General features: G+C 43.4%; 1 long non-coding RNA gene across 2 annotated transcripts; it reads right to left on the bottom strand.

Annotated features, from left to right (window-relative positions):
• Positions 1-1,760: 1,760 nt before the first annotated feature.
• On the bottom strand, positions 1,761-19,354 carry LOC147021787 (uncharacterized). Of its 2 annotated transcripts, XR_015060929.1 has the most exons (4): positions 16,517-19,354; positions 3,923-4,083; positions 3,473-3,534; positions 1,761-2,031 (listed from the first exon to the last, which is right to left on the bottom strand). It is a non-coding gene; the product is annotated as an uncharacterized LOC147021787 (long non-coding RNA). The 2 variants fall into 2 exon arrangements; XR_015060928.1 differs by lacking the exon at positions 16,517-19,354 and having other exon boundaries at positions 3,923-5,406.
• Positions 19,355-22,343: the final 2,989 nt, after the last annotated feature.

Here is a 22,343-nt window from a genome sequence, read left to right as displayed (position 1 = left end):
AAAGTAGGAATGACGTCATAAAAATTGATATGTCATAGTGATGTATCATATGTGCGGTATTTCATCTCTGCTAATGCCCTGTTCGATTCCGCAAACAGAATTCAAAAAGTTTGGCTAGTTTCGGAGATAATTTTTTTAGGCGATTTCCATTCGCGGAGATATTTTGACGTCATAACTTTTTTCTGGGAGGAATTTTCAAAATCGGAGATGGTTACTGTCTGCGCACGGTATTTTTACATTTCTACGCCAAGTTTCACGAAGTTTCGATGAAAACTGGAGGCTGTGAAACAAAAAAGTCCACAAGAACAACAACGTGAGTAAGACTTAGAGATCCTCCACGAGGATCTAAAAATATTTTATCTTTTTTTGCATGGTCTAGGCTCGTATAAAAGCGATTGCTCAGAACAAATCAAGACACAACATAACAAAGGGAACAGCAGGAGAAAGGGGAAATGACATCAGGGTTGAGGGAGAAATTAGTCGGAGACTGACAAACAAGGGATGCTGGCAACAATGAGGGGGTAAGGGAGAACACAAAGGGTGGACAATATGGATACATAAGCAAAATTGTGTTTGACCAGTTTGTGATTGCATCAAGGTCTGAGGAGAGGAAATAGGCTGCTGCCTGTCTGTCAAAAGGATGAGAGATGTCATGGAAAAGAGTGAAATCACCAGCAGAGATAAAGAGGATTTTCCAGAGAGTCGGTGAGATCATTGATGAAGATTCGGAATAATATGTGGCCGGGAACACTGCCTTTGTGTACAACAGCCGCCAGCCTCCAGGGTAACACCAGCATCAGGGAGAGGAGATGAAAGGGTTCCATTGAGAGCCACATGTTGACTGCAAGTATGGAGGAAGTCAGTAATCCACTGGTGGAGTTTACCTTGGATTCCATAGGCAGACAGTTTGGAGAGCAAGGCAGGATGCCAGACTGTAACAAAAGCTCGAGATATGTCCAGAGATGCGGCCCTGATCTCATATCTGATATTCAGGGCCTCCATCATTGTTGGGAGAGAAAAAGCAGCATATCCAACCAAGGAAAATGCTTCATTTAGTACTATAGTATATGAGAGTTGTACTCTCATATACTATCGTTGCTAACAGGTCCGACTACAGTAGTCTGCACAGAATTACGACAGGAAAAGGATGAGGAAAGATATGTATTTGTTATACTATATGACCAGATCTGAATCTGATTTAATGATCTGAGATGAGGCTGTTGGAGGAAAGGAATGACTTGAGCTCAAATGCAATGTTAGATTCCATGACTTTGCTGATTGGAAGTACAGTAAGCTAATTAGGCTGTAGTTAAGGGGAGCCGTTTTTTGCACCTTTTCATGTAATGTTGTGTTGTTGGCTGATTTTCAATTTGACAGGTGGACATAGGAGACCAGTACTGAAGTGTTAATATGTGTGTGTGCGTATGTGTGTATATATATATATATATATATATATATATATATATATATATATATATATATATACATATATATTAATAGATAGATATCTATAAAACCCACAAATATGTCGAAGCAGATCACATTTATGACCCACGAATACATGGGTTCACGAATAGCGAATCTTTTTAATAGCAGGGTCGACAGCATACATATATTGGAATGCAGCCTGCACATTTAGAGGGCAAGCAAGTGAGGGTTGTTTGAAGAATGTGCATGACCTGGGTTGGCTTGGGGAGGAGGGTGGGGGGCAGGGGTAGGTGGGGGAAGGAGGAGAAAGGCAAAATACAACTCGTACCCACTTGTGTAGCATGCTCCATGCAAAGTGTTGGTTCTGCCAAAGCAGTTTCTTCGCTAGCGTTGCAATCCTGGACTGCTCGCCACTTTGACGCAGGATACTCGCCTGAAGGTGCAGGGATTTATAATTTCTTCAGGGCACCGGAGATAGCTCGACTCCTTTTTTCGAAGGACACTGTGGGATCTTTAACGTCCATAAACTAACGTCAGCAGACAGGATACCCGATCTAGTGTCCATCCGAAGGAAGGCACACACATATTCATGGTTTGCCCTGCCTGCAAGACACCAGGATGACAGTTAATAGCTGGGCCGGGATTCAAACCTAGGCAAGACAGTTCAAAAGTGAGTTTTCATACCTTTAGGCCACCCTGCCAGCTCTGCAGATATAAGCTTGTATAAAATAGAGTCCCAAACTTGCTGTCGTGGGAGAGCGACAGTCCTTTGGATATGGATCACAGGATAACTTAGAGGTATGCACACTCACCTCTGAGCTTGCTCGCCATGATTCAAATATTTACCCTTATTCCCATTTCATCCTATTTTCCTTGTTTGAAGCTATAAATGTTTGTATGTCGACCTACAGGTTGGCCACAATGTCTTGTCACCCCTTGTAAAAAATTGTGACATTGCCTTTGTGTGCAGAGTGTTAATTCGTTTACTTTTTCCCTTTTTTACAGATTCAGTGAATGTAACAATGGGTGGTAAAAGCAATGACACCATTGAACAACCGATTGTTGATAATCGTATTTCTATGATAATCCAGTTAATCAGCACACATATCTCACCATGTTGCAAAACTGGTTTGTGGCACAACAGAAAAACCTTAGCATTAAGGACAATGCGTGGTTCCAGCAGGATGGGGGGCACTGACTGGCACATTACACAATCACTGTTAAGGAATACTTTCGGGGAACGTTGGATCGGTCGTGGATCACCAGTGCTGCCTGCTCCACTTGACTGGCCACCTCGAAGCCCAGACCTGTCGACATGTGATCATTCCCTTTGGAGCTTCATCAAAGAGATTGTTGCACAGCAACGCTACAAAACCACTGATGACAATAACTTGTAGAACCCTTCAGTGTTGTCAACTAATATGATGAAAGGCGATGTCACAATTTTTACAACGGTTGACAAGACATTGTGGCTTCCCTGTTGATATAAATTGTCATTATGAGCTTCTTGGCTTAAGATTCCATTTGTGCAGAAGGACTTGTTTTCAACCAGCTCTCGAGGAGCAAGGTGAGAAGCGGAAGCAGCAGCCCAGAGTAAGGAGCCATACTGCACGGAGCTCCATATGAAATCCTTGTGAACTGTGATGAGCTCGGTGCAGTTCAGGAATGCTTTATTCAATGGAGAATGCAAAGACTTTGACTTGCCATTGATGCTAGCTTGATAACAGGATAGTCTCGCCAAAGATTATGGTATGATTACATCACTAGATTATATCTACTCCACCCCCCCCCCCCCCCCGATCCACTAGCATGAATTAAAACGAAGGTTGCACTGAATCCATCTTATGGATAATTGTTTTTTATGTTATCTATCCTTATGATAACTGCCTTTCAAGGATGGGAGGAAACAATACTGTTGCAAAGCGAGAATTTGAACATGGTACCGGCACACAATGGCCTCCCTGGTAACTGCACGCTGCAAACTCTTCCATAACCGGTAGCTTAAAAGCACTCATGAGAATCATCGAATTATGAGAACGTTTACCTGTTTGTACTGAAACTGCAGGTATCAGGTGTGTTGTTACAGCTTGGATGTTATTCATGCATCTGGAACAGACAATCGACTCCCATGTTTCACAAGTTTATCCATGCAATGAAATTCATCTGAAGGGAAATGCAAACATTGATCGTTGTTTTCACTGTTATAAACTTTTGGTTCAAAGGCAAACACAATCTATGAGTACAACTTGTCAGAATAAACTAAATCGGTATGCTTTGGCAGAAAAAATAAACTGCATTATCAAGAGGAAAGCAAAAGCTTGACTCCAGTACAATAACAATTTACCCAGCAATGAAAGAGACAACAATAGTCAGCATACTGTTCTCAGACAAATAATGTTTTCACATCAACAGTGCTGATGAGCAAGCAACAATGACGTGCTGTTTGTGCCACGAAGCTCAGTGCGTTTCTAGATCTGTGCCGATGAAACCCCACCATCTGTTTCGGAGTAAACCGGTTTGTTGCAGAGTGCCCAGCAGCTGCTCGAATTTGGCCTGAGTATGTCTCGCCACATAGATTCCCTGTTGCAGCTCTCCTTCGAGCGCCGACGCACATTAACTCCACTCGGTTGTGTGCTCCACTTCAGCATGTCCCTCCTGCAGGCAGCACACAATGGACACACCAGTGTTGTCAGGCTCAACTCAGATTCCAATTGCAACAAAGATGGATGCAAAACTTAGTTGTTGAAGAGTTTAATTGACTTTGGAATATAATCTTCAAATTTGAGACAAAGTTATACTTTAAGGGGTATGGGTTGTGCTTGGCACTCTTATTACCTCCACTACAAAAGGTAGGAGGAGGTTATGTTTTCACCCCTGTCTGTCTGTCTGTCTGTTTGTCTACAGGATATCTCAAAAAAGTTGAGAACGGATCCGGATGAAATTTGGTGGGCAGGTTGGGTGTGTGACAAGGACGAACTGATTAGAGTTTGGTGAAAATCCAGATCCGACTACAAGAATTTTTAAAGTGATTCTTCACCATTGATTGATAGGACCAAAAACAATATAAAGCACGATATCTCAAAAAATGCATTGGGCCTGATATATTCAGGTTGCGTGGCGGAGGTATGCGCTCTACCGAGTGCCCTTCCAGTTTTAACATACAACTCATCCTGCTGGGATCCAAGATTAAAATCCTACATCGGAGCTTGATTTGTCTATTGTCCACCGATTTTCTTGTCATTCTCACTTATGCAACAACCTACTTCACGAGCCATATATCAGTCAAATTATTTGGGAGATTTGATCTTGTTTCGTGCATTTTGACTCACGTGGCTGAAATCCACTCAAGATTAGTAGGTTAAACAAGTAATAACAAGGAGCCGATACTCTCGGTCCCCCGCCTTTTGGGTGGTATGTGGAATAGATATGTGTGATATGAAAGTGAAATCTTGAACATTTTAAAAAATATCGCGTACGTAAGCCAAGTTATCGAGATGGTTGCCATAGTAACAGAGTTCAGCCAATCACTATCAGAGACAATGTCATGAGGAATAAACTACAATATGAAATAAATAAAAAAATCGTATATACAATAAAATTCATGTAAAATTTCATATGTACAATATAAAATATGATCTGCAATATGAAAGCTAAATGTTCGACGGTTTTTGAAATATCGTGTACACAAAAGTACATGGAAAGATGGTCGGTCGGTCACTCAATTTAATGTTCTCCGTCTCCAACCTTGGAGGGGTGGGGTACAAAAAACATTTTCAAATAATGCCTCCGGTGAAACTGTTGTGGATATATCGTGTGTGTGTGTCTTGTCCATAAAGCATAACATATTGTTTCGGTTTTGGAAATTTACCCCAGGAGGAGGGCATACATGGACACACAGGTGACCTGAGAATTAGTTGTTTCATTGGTCTATGTGTAGATCGTCCTTGCCCCCTTGTCTAAGGGTTGTTCAGGTGGCACGCGTTGAGGTTAGTTTGTGTTTTCCCAGTGTGTTGTCTCCCCCCCCCTCCCCATCCCCCTACCTCTTTCAAAACCCCATCTGTCCATTACCCCCTCTGCCTTTCCGCACTCACTCAATAACCCCCCTTCACCAAACCTCATTTGGACAATCCCTCCTTCACTCCATTGGTCTTACCTTCAACCCCACAACCATCCCTTCGTCCCTTGTTCCAGCTGCATCCCTCTCTGTTTTCACTCCATTCGCGCATTGTTTAATTGGGCACACTCAGTCCGTCTGCATCCCTCTCTAGTGCAACGCCATCCACGCATTATCTTATTTCACACGCTCATGGCACAGAGCACGGTGCTTGATATTCGTGTCGTGTGGGTCACGCCTCTCACGTGGTACAGTGCAGGACTGTACAGAGAAAGTTTGTGCACGAGGGAGGGACTGGGGGAATTTTCCGCATCCTCCGTGCGTGAGGTGAGGGGCTGGGGGCACTAGCGGCGGCTTCTTCAGAAACAGTGGCATTTTACACGAGCTGCATCGTGGATCCGCCCACATCGGATGTGGACCAATGAGGTCGAGGCTCCCATGAAACAAGATGGGGAGAAAGGGAAATACTAAGAGGAGGAAAAAAGGACAGGAGTTCAAGAGATGAGACAGGAGAAAGGCATGTCCTGTGAGGAGAAAAGAGCCTTGAGAGCCTATGGGACAGAGTTGCCTCAAAGCTTGTCCTGTGAGGAGCAGAAATCTCAGAGTGTGGAAGAGAGGTAGAAGATGAGGAGCTGATCCTCGTCGACACCAAAATGCTGATCCAACAAGGGGCAGAGGTGTGCGCAGAGTATGTGAAGAGAGGGAGGGTGCCCGTGGTCTGGAGGAGGGCAGTGTGGAAAGCCAAGAACGTGGTTTGGTTTGTGGTGAGCTGCTGGATGCTGGGGTCCAGCAGAAATGGAGCAAGCTGCTTGCCGTCGCACATCTTGCACGCCGGAGAGTACTTGCATTCTGCGTCTGGACACCTCAGAGATGCATCCCATCACTTCGGCACTTCCCACCCCCATTCGCTAGTATATTTGGAGTGGCGCAGCCCTTTTAGGCTGTGTGAGATGAGGGAGAAAAGAATCAACCTGACTTTCTTTTCTCCATACTTTTCTTTTCTTCTCAAGTTCTTCTTGTTTTCTTCTTCTCCCATAAGTGAATGATAGCCATGTATCTTGTGTAAATAAGATTGTATAAGAAAGAATACATGTTCATTAGATCTGCTCTTACGTGCCTTTTACTTTCTTGCATGTAAGTAATTGCTTTTAAGTGATTGCTTGTGTGTGTAAATAAATTGTTGTTTGTTGTTATTTCCAATGAATCGCAAAAATCAAGAAAGAACCCGAAGAAGTAAAGTGCAAAAACGGAGTAATCAGGAGGAACCTGTATATGATTCATGTTTCAGCCGCTACTCCACAACCCTCAAACCCATCCAGGCACACCCAAGTGAGCCTTACAGAAAAATTTCTGCAAGAATTCACTTCTCCTGAGACAGATAGTTCATGAAAGAGAGGATATCTGTCTCGGTTGTCCTTAGGCCTAAGTCACATTTGCCACGGCGGCCGTGGGGTCTACAAAATATACGGCCACCAGCAATTATATGGCGGCCGCAGTATTTCCACGGTCACACAATGTAGCAGTCACATATGTTTTTATTTTTCGGGTAGACGCACGGTGTATTTATAAATTGTGGAGACCGAAAACGTGGGGGTGCCGTACGGTCTTTGATTTGATGTCACACGGTGACCTTAGGGCGTTCCTGCGGCGGCCATATAATTTTCAAGTCAGACGCAAGGTGCCCGCAAGGCGACCGCAAGGCGCCCACAGGGGGACCACAGGGGGCCCTAAGGCGAACGTGCGGCCAAATGGACGGCAATGAGTGGGTTCTTTTTTTTCTTTTCTTTTTTTACCAGTTCTTTTGCTTCGGCTTGTCGAATTGCTACGGCGAACGTAGAAATGAAAAAAGTTATAACTCCACGCTATAATTCCGTGGCGACCCCTACGGCCTGTAAAATATAACCAAACGGCGTAGGGCCACCCTGAGGCCACCGCAGAAACTCTGCGGCCGCCGCACGTTTCTGTCAATTCAGAGGGTGTACAGCCGCCGTATCCTCGCCGTAGAGCAAATGTGACTTAGGCCTTAACTACATTGGTCTGACACAGTGTACAAGTATAGTTACACAGGAAGTTGTGCCCCACCTGATTTGCTCTATTAGCTGGTGCTGCACTTCTGTTCCACTCGGCAGAAGATCACCAGGTGTGGTACCAAGGGCGTAGCCTCTAGTTAGGTTACCATGCCAATAGAAAGGTGTCGTGGAAACATCGAAGCATAACCCTGCTCGGCCGGTGATCTAAGTCGAGCGGCTACGGCTGTGTAAGAACTACAGCCCATTGGACCGTGGAGTTATCCGTCATCAGTGGCCTCAGAACTGGGTGTTTGGGAGAAATGTGAGTGCTTCCCTTCGTGGTGAGCCTCAAACCCTGGGCTGTAACAATATTATCTCTGCTATCTCCCCTCCCCCCTCCCCTCTCTGTCCCATTCTCACTCCACCCCCTCCGAACACACATTGCAGCTCTCTCTCTCTCTCTCTCTCTCTCTCTCTCTCTCTCTCTCTCTCTCTCTCTCTCTCTCTCTCTCTCTCTCTCTCTCTCTCTCTCTCTCTCTCTCTCTCTCTCTCTCTCTCTCTCTCTCTCTCTCTCTCTCTCTCTCTCTCTCTCTCTCTCTCTCTCTCTCTCTCTCTCTCTCTCTCTCTCTCTCTCTCTCTCTCTCTCTCTCTCTCTCTCTCTCTCTCTCTCTCTCTCGTGTCTGGATTGTGGTTATGTTCAGATGGACCCTACCCTCATGCAGCCTTCCATTCCCCTCCCGTCACACTTCCTTCCCCTCCCCTCATGCTGCCTTTCCTTCCCCCACTCTTCCTTGCTCTTCCACCCCCTCCTCGCTTCCCCACCCCTCCTTGCTCCCCCCTCCTTCCTCACTCCCCCACCCTCCTTGCTCCCTTCCCTCCTCTCACTCTCTCTACCCCCCTCTTAATATTCCCATCGGTGAAGCGATTGGTGGTATTTGCTGGTATAATATACAACATAACATCTTACACGACATTTTCCTTCAAAAGTCTGAAAAAGGGTGCAAGTTCGCACAACTTTAACCACAGACTTCAGCCTTTTAACTTTCACCAGTGCAATCGTATTACAGTCATATGTGTAGGATGCTTTACAGTCATAATGATTGGCTAACCTAACTTTTCAGGCACTTTGGAAACACCTTTATGATGTAAAAAGTTTAACAATCGTCTTTCATGCTTTCTGTCCTGTCCAAGAAATGGTACACTTACCAACCAATGAATCAATGAAGTAGTTTGTTAAACAACATGCAGAACATCATAAACAAACCATGGAAATGTTTCTCCTTATAAACTGCCCACAGAGCTACAATCCTGGTTTTGGGGGTGGTGAGCTGTGCAACCACCCAAGGTGCCGAAATATTATGCCTGCTGAAAATGCACAAAATGAAATCATTCGGCAGAAGCAAAATTGAAGAAATAAATTTTATATTATAAGAGATGTTTGTCTTTGGCTGTGTTGTCTGTGTGGACATTTTTCTCAAAGATGGCCGAACGGATCTTTGTCAAGCTTAAGAGGTTCATCAGTGAGTGTTGGAGTGTTTTGGGCAAAAAAAAAGAAAAGAAAAAAAAGGATTTTTGGAAAATTTTGAAAAAAGTTTCCTTTTTTTGGACTTTTATTTATATTTAATTTCTCTATAGTGCTTATGCCTTTTCAGCGATGCGAAAGGTTTGCCCTGCCTGCAAGACACCAGGATGACAGTTAATAGCTGGGCCGGGATTCAAACCTAGGCAAGACAGTTCAAAAGTGAGTTTTCATACCTTTAGGCCACCCTGCCAGCTCTGCAGATATAAGCTTGTATAAAATAGAGTCCCAAACTTGCTGTCGTGGGAGAGCGACAGTCCTCAATTAATGATCCCCGACCCCATTGCTTTTGGCGGTGTCGGGAAGTGTTTTAGGCACACACAAAAAAATAGGAGAAAAAAGTGATTTCTTCAAAAGGCCAACAGGATGAGAACATCATCGGGCAACGCCGGGTACCCCTGCTCATAGTTTATAAAATAAACAGCTGTTGTAAATAGAATATAACACACACTAAGGATGCTCACTCTTATTTTATTCCGCAGTTGTATAATCCAGTTTAATGGACAGTATAAATATTAGTTTCACATCAATAAACTCCGCTTTAGGCAAACATTCATTTTGGCGAATAGGTCACAAACCTAAATGGGAGTCGATGATATGAGTGCTGTTCAAAAGTTCTTGGAACGAGATGCAATCTTCAAAGATATGTTAACTTGAAAAAAATGAATGTAGTGTCCCATGACTTCCATGCATTTGCTCCATTTGCCTTTCAAACTGTCTATGCCAGGAAAATACAAGTTTTCATATTATTCCTTCAGCCATGTCTCGGTTGCTCCAGTCGATGGCCACGCGGGTGGTATTTCAAAGATCTAACAAGATCATAGTCACTGGGAGCTTGTACTGGGATGTATCCAGCTTCAGTAAGCCACAGACATGAATGGCATTCTGATGTTTTGCTTGACGCTGGCATTATATTCCCCAATGATTGTAGTTTTGGTGAGGCACATCGTCACTCAGCAAGATTCCCTTGCCATCCTCGAAAATTGAGGCTGACAAGATATTGCCCACTGAAGGTTGGTTGTGAAAAGTCTTTGGCAACAGTGATCCCTTGTGGTTCCATTGCATGGATTCCAATTTATGGTTCAAAGATCCCAGTGGTGAAACCATGTTTCATCACCAATCATGGGATAGGTAATAAATTTAGCTGTATCAGAGTTGAACAGCAGAAGTAGCTCCCAACACGATGCTTGCCATTTCTGCCGATCGTTGAGTGCTGATGTTTCAGAGGATCCATCTTGCTGAAACGTGGGACATGTTCAAGTGTTTGTGGATGGTGAAAACGCCGCCTTGACAAAATTCCAAGAAATGAAAAAATGTACCAAGTGATGCCGTGGCATCACAGTGCACATTGTTCCTCTTGTGCTGCCGCTGTTCTCACACCTTTTACACAGCCATGTAACCTTTCTGGGGTTTAGTAAGCAACACTCTCGAGAATGTTCAAAATTCCTCAGTGGGAGAGAAAAGGAGGTAGAAGGAAAGTGTGAAAGCCATGCTCCAAATCCCACTTGGAGGGTAAAGTTTGAAAGTACACATTAAACTAGAAGGGCACTCGGTAGAGTGCATACGCCCACCACGTAATGCCTGATCCACGAGAACATATCGGGCCCAATACATTTTTGAAATATCATGCTATACAGTACTATATCGTGTTTGGCCCTATCTCTCAATGGTGAAGGATCACTTAATAAGTTAAATAATTCTCGTATGTAGATCCAGATTTGGATCTTTGCCAAAATCTAATCAGATCGTCAATGTCACATACCGAACTTGTCCACAAAATTTCATCTGGATTCGTCCACAACATTTTGAGATATCCTGTACACACAAAAACAAACAGACAATCAAGAAGTAGTTGTGCAGAGCACAATACTTGCAAAATCCAATAAACAAATTTGACCTCAAAAATAATTGGACGTTGAATTCGATGACCATATATGTAACTCCTCTTCAAATTTCAAGTGAATCAGATGAAAATTGACAATTTTAGAAATTCGGCCTATGTTGACCTTTTGGTCCATGTTGCTCTCAAAAATAATTGGCTCGTTGAATTAAGTGACCTGAAACATATAAATCCTCTTCAAATTTCAAATCAATCGGATGAAAATTGAGGATTTTAGAAATCCCATCTAAGTTGTTGACCTTTGGCCAATGTTGACCTTTTGACCTTAAAAACAATATGCTTCTTCGTTATGACAAACTCTACAATGTGGTGAATTTTCGTGAAGATCGGTTTCAAATTGTAACCTGTAGGTGAGAAACAGACAGAATAAGTAAATTAACTGACCAATATTCTTGAAAAACCTTCGATTTTGCAAGTAACAAACAGACAGAAAGGGGTGAAAACATAACCTCCTTCCACCTTCGGTGGTGGAGGTAATGAATGGGACAAGAGGATGTCCCTTTCATTTCTAGTGTACTTTCAAACGATGAATATTTTGGACCAAGACCATTTTGGTCCAATCTGTCTCCCTCTGGATTTGTCTGTCATCACATTGACGAACAAACACCTTGGACCAAAGCCAGTCCAACAGTTATTTAAGCCAGTTTTAGTCTTGTGAAAATTAAACAGTCCTAACGTCAATAGATTTTGACAGCAGCGCGAAGTGATTTCATTTTTTAGTTTCAATGATGTGGGAGGCAACATATATACATACATATATCTTCTTCTTCTTTCGGCAGCTCCCGTTCGGGGTCGCCACAGCGGATCATCTGTATGATCCGCATAGTGATTTGGCACATGTTTTACGCCGGATGCCCTTCCTGACACAACCCTGGTCGCCTCTTACGACACAGGGATATGGTACACCTATTTTAACCGGGGTATACACCGGCCCAGTATACTGGTACTCATTTCGCCGACCTCGGAAGGATGACAGGCTGAGTCAACCCCCTGGTGTATTAATTCAGTGGCCCAACGGGGCTTGAACTCAGGACCTTTTGGATCCCAAGCCGCTGCTCTAACCACTGCGCCAACACCAGACTTATATACATATTGTTGTGGTTACCAAATTCGCAAACCACCATTCAGGTCCCTTAGGTGAGGTATCTCGGTAAGTATATGTGTAGTTAGGCCCAAACCCGTTGTCTAGTGGGAATACATGTCATTTATGCGTGCTGCGACTCTTCAGGATAGCCGTTTTTCTTTCTCTATCTTTATTTTGGACCAACCGCCACTGTGACCACCACCAACCACAACATCAACCACCCACCTCGGCGCCGCTCCACGTCACACCTCGCAACCATCGCATCGCCACCGTTCTTGCGCCGCTTGTGGGTACCGGTGTTGGACTCGTGCAGGGCGCGCGCCGAACAGCGTGTACAAAACCACGGATTTTCCACTTCAAAAACGGATCAAAAACGACACACGCCCACTTTTGTTCCGTCCAATCGGTGAGCGAGGGGCGATTTGGCCCCGCCTCCAGGGCGTTGGAGGGCGATCGCTATATGCAAATTTATGGATCAAAAAGCATTCACGCCCACTTTTTCTCGGGCCAATGGGGAGCGAGGTGAAAGGTCGATGGGAGGGGGTCAAAGATGAGAGAGCGAAGCCACGGAGCTTATATAAGCGACCGTGTTCGTCAGTCAAAAGGATAAGAGTTAAGACTTCGCGGGCGGTGGAGTTGGGAAGAAGAAGCAAGAAGGAGTTGGTCGTCGTCGTGTGCGTTGGAGTCGGAACGGAGGGGACGGAGCTGTGGAGAGGCGGCGAGGGCAGACGAGGGGGTGCTCGCGTCGTGCAGGGAGCTGCACACCAGGGAGGCCGACGGCGCGACCTGGCCGAGGTGGAGACGCTCGTCGCGGGACTCGAGGCAGAGTGGAAATCCTCTATACCCCGAGCATCAGCAACCCCCTCCTGTTTCCCCCCGCGCTGAGATAGTGCGACCAAGGGGGCCCCTTTCCCACCCCCTACAAGACACTGCCCGCGAGGCCCGCGGAGTTGAGGCACCATCGCCGCTCCGCGTCTCATCACCAGATGGGTAGGCCCGACCCGGTCTCGGCCTCAGGCCCGCCTCATCCTTGAGGCTTCTCTGTTCTTTTCCTTGGTTTTGGGTATGTGTTGTCGGCGCCGTCTGTGAAGTAAAATTGTATAAGTGTTGCCGTGTGCTCGCGTAATCGGTATTAGATCTGCATTGTCGCATTTGCTTTTTGTGTAAATTGCATTGTGTTTTTCTTTTCTATGTGCTTTTGGTGGAATAGAATATGTGTGCTTTCCGTTCATCGCGAATAAATGTGCTTTGTGTTGAACTGTTTCCCGCTTCGCTTCGTCATTTCTTTCATTGAATCCTCATCTTGCTTCACGTAAAGGGTTGGTAGTGGGCTGAATACGCCCGATAATTAATCGAACCGTCGAGGTCGACGAATAACACCGCTCGGTTATCCCGATAGTACGGAACGGGTCGCTTAAGTGGCCCGTGTCCGAAGTCGACCTGCGGCGAGGTGCGACCGCCCGGTCTACCCTCCGTGTGGGTACTTAGGTAGGTCGAATTTGGCGAGCAACCCTATCCCACGCGGGGGCTGATTGGCTCGATCGCGGTGAGACCGAAAGGTCCACCCGTGACTGGTTCCCGGCGTTAGTCCGAGAGGGTCACGACTGGATTGTCCGTCCGGTGGGCGACGTGCCGCGATTCGAGTTATGTGGCCGTCAGCACGCCGGCGGGCGCGAAGCCGTAACAATATATATAAACATATATATATATATATATATATATATATATATATATATATATATATATATATATATATATATATATATATATATAAAACATATATATATATATATATATATATATATATATATAAACATATATATATATATAAACATATATATATATATATATATATATATATATATATATATATATATATATATATATATATATATATATATATATATACATATACATTGTTACGGCCACAGGTACCGAGACACGAGCTTGTCACTCAGTCATTCCCCGGTTGGCCTCGGAAGAGCTGGACCTGGGACCACCGCTCACAATTATGTTGTGGATGGGTGGGTTGTTTTAGAACCACGAACGCCACAGTCAAACACGAGTTCCAGTGTCCACCGTTTAATTATGCCGTTCAACTAGAGGTCACGTGGTTACCTGAGCGGGGAGCGCGCCCTCGGCAAAGCACCAATCTTATCTTGATTAGATTTTTAATTAGGGCGGCCGAGCGTTTTAACCGCTGGTGCGTGCCGATTATTTTTGGTCAAATCTGTGGTAATTACCTCCCAGTCTACCTATGTTCAGACAATGCTAGACCAATGGAAGGAAAGGACAAACACGGACAGGATGGAAGTCAACAAATGATTAATTAATAATAAAATAAATAAATAAAAAGAACTTTTTATTCCCTGAGGTAAATAAGTGAATAAATTCCAAAGCAATTGAAATTAACAGTCAATCAGGCAAAATCAATCAAAATGACAGGAAAAAGACAGAGAGCAGATGCATATCAGGGGGTTGACTTACAACTAAACACAGACAAGGGTACCCAACAGATCATTCGGGGGGGAGAAGAGTTATCTCATTCAACAGAGAGAAGTCGTCCGTGAAGTGAAAACGTCCTGAAATGTGTGTGTGCATGTCTTGTCAGTCGCCAGCACCCAGCCTTGCCGTGCACCCACTCGCCAACAGCCTTGAACGCCAGTCGACATCTGGGGGGCACCGAGATCACCTGTCACGGGTTTAGACCCTGGTGCTGCAACACGGGCAGCTCCTCACACTTCACGAAAGTGGTGACATCCAGTGACCCACACGGTCCGTTGGTGACTGAGCCGAGCCTCACTCGTTGTCGGCGCTGCTCATGCCTACACGTGCACCACACGCTTGCTTGCTCAAGCACTGAAAACGATGAACTGACTGGTGAATGGTCTTGTTGGCACTGGTCAGACACCCACACGCTCGCACTTCCTTCTTCTCACTTCCTTCCCTCGTGCACTTCCACGCTTATTGTGCGCTCACGCTTGCTCGATCGCGCTTCCTTTCTGGCTCGCTTGCCCGCTTCTTGCTCACTTCTCTTCTGCTCGCACGTCTTCTCTTGCTTTCTTCTCTGAACGGACCTCCAATTCTTTTTATATATGCAGCCCGTCTCGGCGGGCACAGAGTCCCCCCAAGCTCACCCCACCCCACTTGTGCACCGTTATCATGACAACCCGTGCGCTCAAAAAAGGGTGGGCGTCAGCGCTCGTGAAAGAGATATGTGCATAAATGTGTCTGTCGTAAAGAAAAAAGCTTCCCATAAGAGAGGAGATCTATTCTTTACCCCTCTCAACGCATCACATTTAAGATCCTATTAGACATGGGGATGGGGCTAATCTGGACATGCATTTAAGGAAATAACTGTCTGAGGACCTGGATGTGTGGATGCATTCATCAGACCGGATTCTGAAATCCGTAACTATATATATATATATATATATATATATATATATATATATATATATATATATATATATATATATATATATATATATATATATATATATATGTATATATATATATATATATATATATATATATATATATATATATATATATATATATATATATATATATATATATATATATATATATATATATATATATATATATATATATATATATATATATATATATATATATATATATATATATATATATATATATATATATATATATGCCTGGTGTTGGCGCAGTGGTTAGGGCAGCGGCTTGGGATCCAAGAGGTCCTGAGTTCAAGCCCCGTTGGGTATATATATATATATATATATATATATATATATATATATATATATATATATATATATATATATATATATATATATATATATATATATATATACACACCCACACCCAGACACATATATGCAATTAGTTAACCCCCCAGATGGTGCAATTCAAATTTGTTAGTCCACTTCGTGATATCCACCCTATCTCTCTCACACTCTCACACACACACACACACACACACACACACACACACACACACACACACACACACACACACACACACACACACACACACACACACACACACACACACACACACACACACACACACACACACACACACACACACACACACACACACACACACACACACACACACTGAAGCGTCCTACAAATACCTTGGAGTGGAAGAGGGCCACCAAATATGTCACAAAAAAAATGCACAAAACAATGACCAAATAATATTTGTGTCGAACGAGGCTGAGCCTGAAAACATACCTCTCCCCAAGGAACAAAATCTCAATCCATAAACCAACTAGCAGTACCAGTGTTGCAATACAGCTGTGGAATAGTAAACTGGCCACAAGTGGAAATAAAAACACTACATATCAAAGCAAGGTAACTCCTCACTATCCATAAAATGTTCTACAAAAATCAATGTATCCCGAGAATGTACCTGCCGGGGATAGAAGGTGATGGCGGCCTCATGAAGCTCAATCAAGTGCACATAGCGACGACTGTAGGATTAGCAGTGCATGTTAAAAATTCAACAGAGTTCCGAATACAATTTGTATGCACGCATGAACACAAACCAGACAAATAAAAAGGCATCTCTCACTCACTTTGCAAAAAACTTTCAAAAGCAGGTGCAAGTTGAAGACATCACGCACCAAACCAAAACAGCAACAAATACAGCCACAAAAATTGCAAAAAGAAACAAAAGAAAAACACAAGACAAAGGAGATACCAACAGATATAATATGTATAGTGACAACTGCGAGAAAGACAAAAGTGCAAGGAGATATAAAAAAAGAAGAGTTGGACAGGTTGGGGATAGACGAAGGAGAATCACTGGAATGGCAAAGACGAGGTCAGCTCAATTGTGACAGAGAACTAATCGATTCCATAAGACAGGTGTGTGTGTGTGTGTGTGTGTGTGTGTGTGTGTGTGTGTGTGTGTGTGTGTGTGTGTGTGTGTGTGTGTGTGTGTGTGTGTGTGTGTGTGTGTGTGTGTGTGTGTGTCGCCATTTCTCTCAGATGGCTGAATAGATCTTCGTCAAACTTTCATAGGTTTGTCAGTGAGTGCCAAGGAGTGTTTGAAGCAAAAAAAAATTCAAAGATTTTGAAAAAATAGTTCGATTTTTTTTTTCATTGCTGTGTCGTGCCAAAGCTTTTTTGATTGATGACAGTTATATTCAAGTACTCATACGTATGAATAAATACAAAACAATTTCCAGATATTTAAATACAAATAAACCTGAATCAAAATATGTGGAGTGTGACAAGCACTCCCCCGATCACCAATGGACATAAAGTCCTACACCAAAGCATCACTTCCAATCCAGAGGCCTTGGCCCAGGGACTGTCACAAACAGACAAAAATTACACGGTCAACATCAGTTAAACATCAAACAGAGCCACCGATCCGGATATCCAGCTGATTTACCTCTTATGGATGCACTTTTTATACAAAAAAAAGGTTTAAAATATGAAAACATTTAAACAGCTTGGGACATGCACCTTGACTCCATGGCCAAAGCACACAGTCCAACAAGACTGTCCCATTGACATACACATTGGTCTCAGCCCACGTTCAAACAAAGACACACATCCTAAACCCAAAGGACCAGAATGCATGGTCATATAATTGCAAGACCCCATGACTTCAATGGCATACTGTCCTGAATTTTCATCAGGATGCTAAACCAATAAATGCGAAACCAATAAATGCTAAACCAATAAATATCAAACCAATAATGACCACATTTGTCGTTTATGCATCAGACGCACCTCCTGACTGTTATGGTGAGCATCGCCACGGATTATGTCTCACACAGTAAAACCGCATAATCCGCACAGAAAAACCATCCATCTGCAACTCAGAATATTGTTCCTGCTAATGCAAATCATTCAACCAGAAGGCACGTGATGCGATTGGTGGGTAAATCGAAATATGGGGAGCATGACGAGCACTCCCCCAATCTCCTGATTATGCAGTTTTACCTTCCATTTATCCATCTGTTACCATTATAGACATCTTGATACCAGGTGATCACTGCCAGCAGTTATGAAGTGGCAGTTCTAGTTATGTCTCTTATTAGTCATGTAACACACCAGTTACACCACACAAAAGAAGTACTGGTGAAGGTCTGTCATTTCTGATTGCTCTTTTTCTAGTTGTTACATCTGTTTTCTCCTTTACTGGAGTTCACAAAGGCTCTTTTCTTTTTGTAATATCTAAAAGCAAACCAGAAGATATTTGTGTTTTGATAATAGACACATGATGCTCCCTGCAATCATGTGCAGCATAATATAGAAGAAGAATAAGAAGAAGAAAATGGAATTGACATATTAACATCCAATATTTGCACCAGTAGATTAGAAAAAGTATTTATTTTGTGGAAAGGTTGATATAAGTAAAAAAAAAAAAAAAAGATAATGCTAACTAAGCACAATGTAAAATCCTCGAGTTTGGTCATTTTGTGAAGGTGCGCAGAGTGGGGCGGTGGGGAAAGTGGAGTGGTGTGTAATCAGGTGTGGGAATTTTCATTTGGGGGCCACACACATCTTATTTATGACTGAAAGCCAGCTTTACAACTCAGCTACTCATACCTCAATTCATCTTGGACGTCCTGAGATCTTTTGCTGATGGCATTATTCAGGCGTTCACTCCATTGAAAAAAATCATATGCACAGCACATCGTCAGCGATGTCCACGAGCATTTTAAAGAGCAAATGGTAAAGGTTATGAAGCATCCAAAGAAAGAAAAACAAAATGAAGAAGAAGAGTTCAAACCATTTTTGGGACCTTCGGAGATGTTGTGTTTTTGTAAAAAAAAAAAAAAGTGCTGTCTCTTCAAGTGACCTCAACATCTTGCGCGAACTTCATCAGACGCACGCCAAGTCGATGTAGAACCTATCAATGTTGGAGGAGCCCACATTCTCGAGACATTTGGAGATTTGTTTTTCAGCTGTACAAACCACCCCTGCTCAGTGACCATCCCGACCGACACTTTTATTACCACGCGTGTCTGCTGACATTCCATCCATTGACATGGAAGTAATGAGGTTTCCCTCTGATTCGCCATTAACAGGTTTTCCCATGAAATGCTGAGCTCTGGTTTTCATCTTTCAACATCTTCAAGGTGGTTCTGGTATGAAAAGCTGCTCCATTAATTTGTCAGGGCTATTGTCTATATGTGTAAAACAGTGCATATAGTTGACCAGCTGCACCCCCAGCAAATGAGGCTCCCTGCAGTCATCTGCTGCATATAGGGTCGAAGAAGATTTAATTGACAGAATGTTGATTGAGGTATGCGAACCGCGTTGGGAAGCCAGAAGTTGACTTGTCGGGCGTCAACCCTTCAGCCGAGCAAAAGAGATGCATTGCTAACCCCATTCCTCAGCCGAAAGGTTTATTCTCGAACCATCAGCTTCCACTTACTTCCCATGGCGGTTAGCATATCAACGTCCTGTTGATTCCATTCATCGCTCTACTTGTCTGCAGACGCAGATCGACACGAGCCTTCCCAAGCAACACTAGTTTTCCATTCCATATATAAAATGCTCAATTGTTAACGCAGACTCAAAATGAGATTCCACCAACGACAGGCTTTCAAGCAACTTTCAGCAATGCACATCTTTCCATTGTAATCAAGACTTTGCATCAACAAAGAAACCCTCCCTGGCATATAAATACCATATTTCGATGAGATCAACCAATTTAAGTGGCTAAAAGCTTCATCTATATGAAAGAGGACCCTTCGCTCACTGCAACATGTTTTTTTTTTCGTTTTTTTTTTCTAAATGCCATCAACTTTTAGCGATGATCTACTTTTCGAGTTGAGATTGAGCACCTCGTTGCTTGGAGGTCTAGCTGCTAGAAAGAAATAATTGCGGATGTCATTTCAGAGCCCAAGTCATCGACTTAATTATATCGAGCTCCGTGGGCCTCCGCTTCTGCCAACAAGGCATGGGTCCCAGGTGGTCATGCGGTTACCTCCAATAATATGAGTGTGGTAAAACGATCCTCACCAATGAACTCTGAGCAGTCACATCCCGAAGCCTGAGGGTCAAGGAAATGCTGATGGTCAAGCATAACCCGAGGGTCATCATTTTCAGCAGAATTTTTTTTTCTTAACTGCATTAAAACAAAATTACCTTTTCTGTTAAATTATAATCCATCACATAATCCAAACACTTTAGAGTACAAACGATGAAAAAAGAAAACCAACATAATTATAATGAAACGTTCAGGGAGCTACGAATATATCGTCATTCACACAACCTGCTCTCACCCAGCCTGCTTTAAAGTATCAAGTTAATTTGGCTTCCAAGCTATGTGGCAATAAGCAATTAGCATTGCCCTGGCACATGCATAACATCTCTTCTGTATTGGAAATCAGAGCGCTGTTAGGCCTTTCTGTTGGCACTCAGCAATCTGATAAAAAAAAAACCACAGAATCCTGACTCCAGCACCACATGCAAGATGCCCATTGAGATTGTCGTGATATTAACCAGAAAAAAATGAGGAGGATCATTCTTACTGCATAAAAACGGTGAACCCCATGTAGGGGTGCACCCAAAAGGTTCTTGGAACGAGATGCTCTCAACAATTCAGGAAACAGCTTTCATTCAATTTTCAATATCCAGTAACAAGATTTTGTATGCAGCCTGCGACTGCGAGTTGCATCATTTCTGGGAGCATGGCTATGCTGCAGATTCAGTGTCCCTGTTTCCAGTAAGCTGGTCCTCATTTTGCTGACATCAGAAGAATGACAGGCTGAGTCAACCCACCTGGTGTTGTTTAGCGGCACAACAGGGTGTCTACTCAAACTCGACACCCAAAGATCTTAAGCCAGCCACCTGCATTGTTAAGCCAACGGCAGGCTTTAACATACAGAATAAGTACAAGTAGTCGGCATTTAATTTGTAAGATTTTTTTCCCCTTCTTCGTCTTTAGTTTAGTAGATGGATAGAAAGAAAAAATATTACAAAGAAGAATCCAATAATTGGATCGTAATCCAATAAACTACAACATCAAGTACATCTCCAGTGTACACTCCCCATCCATCCCCCCCCCCCTCACCTCTAACAGCATCAATGCAGACTATGCTCGAGGCAAGGCAGAATGTTTCAACTACATATTTGCTTCCAAATCTCATGCACCCAACCCATCCTGCTCTGTCCACATCTTACAACTTTGTATCCACTGTTTACTGGACTTTGTATCTTTGTCACCGGAGAACATTCTGTCCAGCATCAACCCTGGTTCGGCAACGGGTGAGGTTACATCAGTATCCATGTTCTCAAATCCTACTCTGTTGCTCTTGCTTCTTTGTCTGCACTCTTGGGTCTATTTATATCCTTTCAGTGCCTCCAGTCCATGTGGAAGTCTGCAAACATCACTCTGGTCAACATCAAGGGTGCAAAAACAGTTCCCATCAACTACAGGTCAGTGAGCTTACTTCCAATAACAAGCAAAGTCATGAAATCCATCATCGATGCTGATGGCAAGTCTTTCTTGTTTTCAAACAAGCTGATCTCCAAACATTAGTTTGGATTCTGTCCCGTTCACTTAACTATGGATAGATAGATAGATAGATAGATAGATAGATATATATATATATATATATATATATATATATCTTCTTCTTCTTCTTCTTCTTTCGGCTGCTCCCGTTAGGGGTCGCCACAGCGGATCATCCTTATGATCCGCATAGCGATTTGGCACATGTTTTACGCCGGATGCCCTTCCTGACGCAACCCTGGTCGCCTCTTACGACACAGGGATATGGTACACCTATTTTAACCGGGGTATACACCGGCCCAGTACACTGGTACTCATTTCGCCGACCTCGGAAGGATGACAGGCTGAGTCAACCCCCTGGTGTATTAATTCAGTGGCCCAACGGGGCTTGAACTCAGGACCTTTTGGATCCTAAGCCGCTGCTCTAACCACTGCGCCAACACCAGGCTTGTGTGTATATATATATATATATATATATATATATATATATATATATATATATATATATATATATATATATATATATATATATATATATATATATATATATATATATATATATATATTGTTGCGATCTTCGCGCCCGCCGGCGTGCTGACGGCCACGTAACTCGAATCGCGGCACGTCGCCCACCGGACGGACAATCCAGTCGTGACCCTCTCGGACTAACGCCGGGAACCAGTCATGGGTGGACCTTTCGGTCTCACCGCGATCGAGCCAATCAGCCCCCGCGTGGGATAGGGTTGCTCGCCAA

This window comes from Eptatretus burgeri, chromosome 8 (genome assembly GCF_056783735.1).
Source record: "Eptatretus burgeri isolate ZD-2024b chromosome 8, Ebu_testis_v1, whole genome shotgun sequence".
In the NCBI taxonomy this organism is placed as follows: domain Eukaryota; kingdom Metazoa; phylum Chordata; class Myxini; order Myxiniformes; family Myxinidae; genus Eptatretus; species Eptatretus burgeri.
Note: the sequence above shows the minus strand (reverse complement) of the source record. Positions and strands in the feature narration are given on the sequence as shown.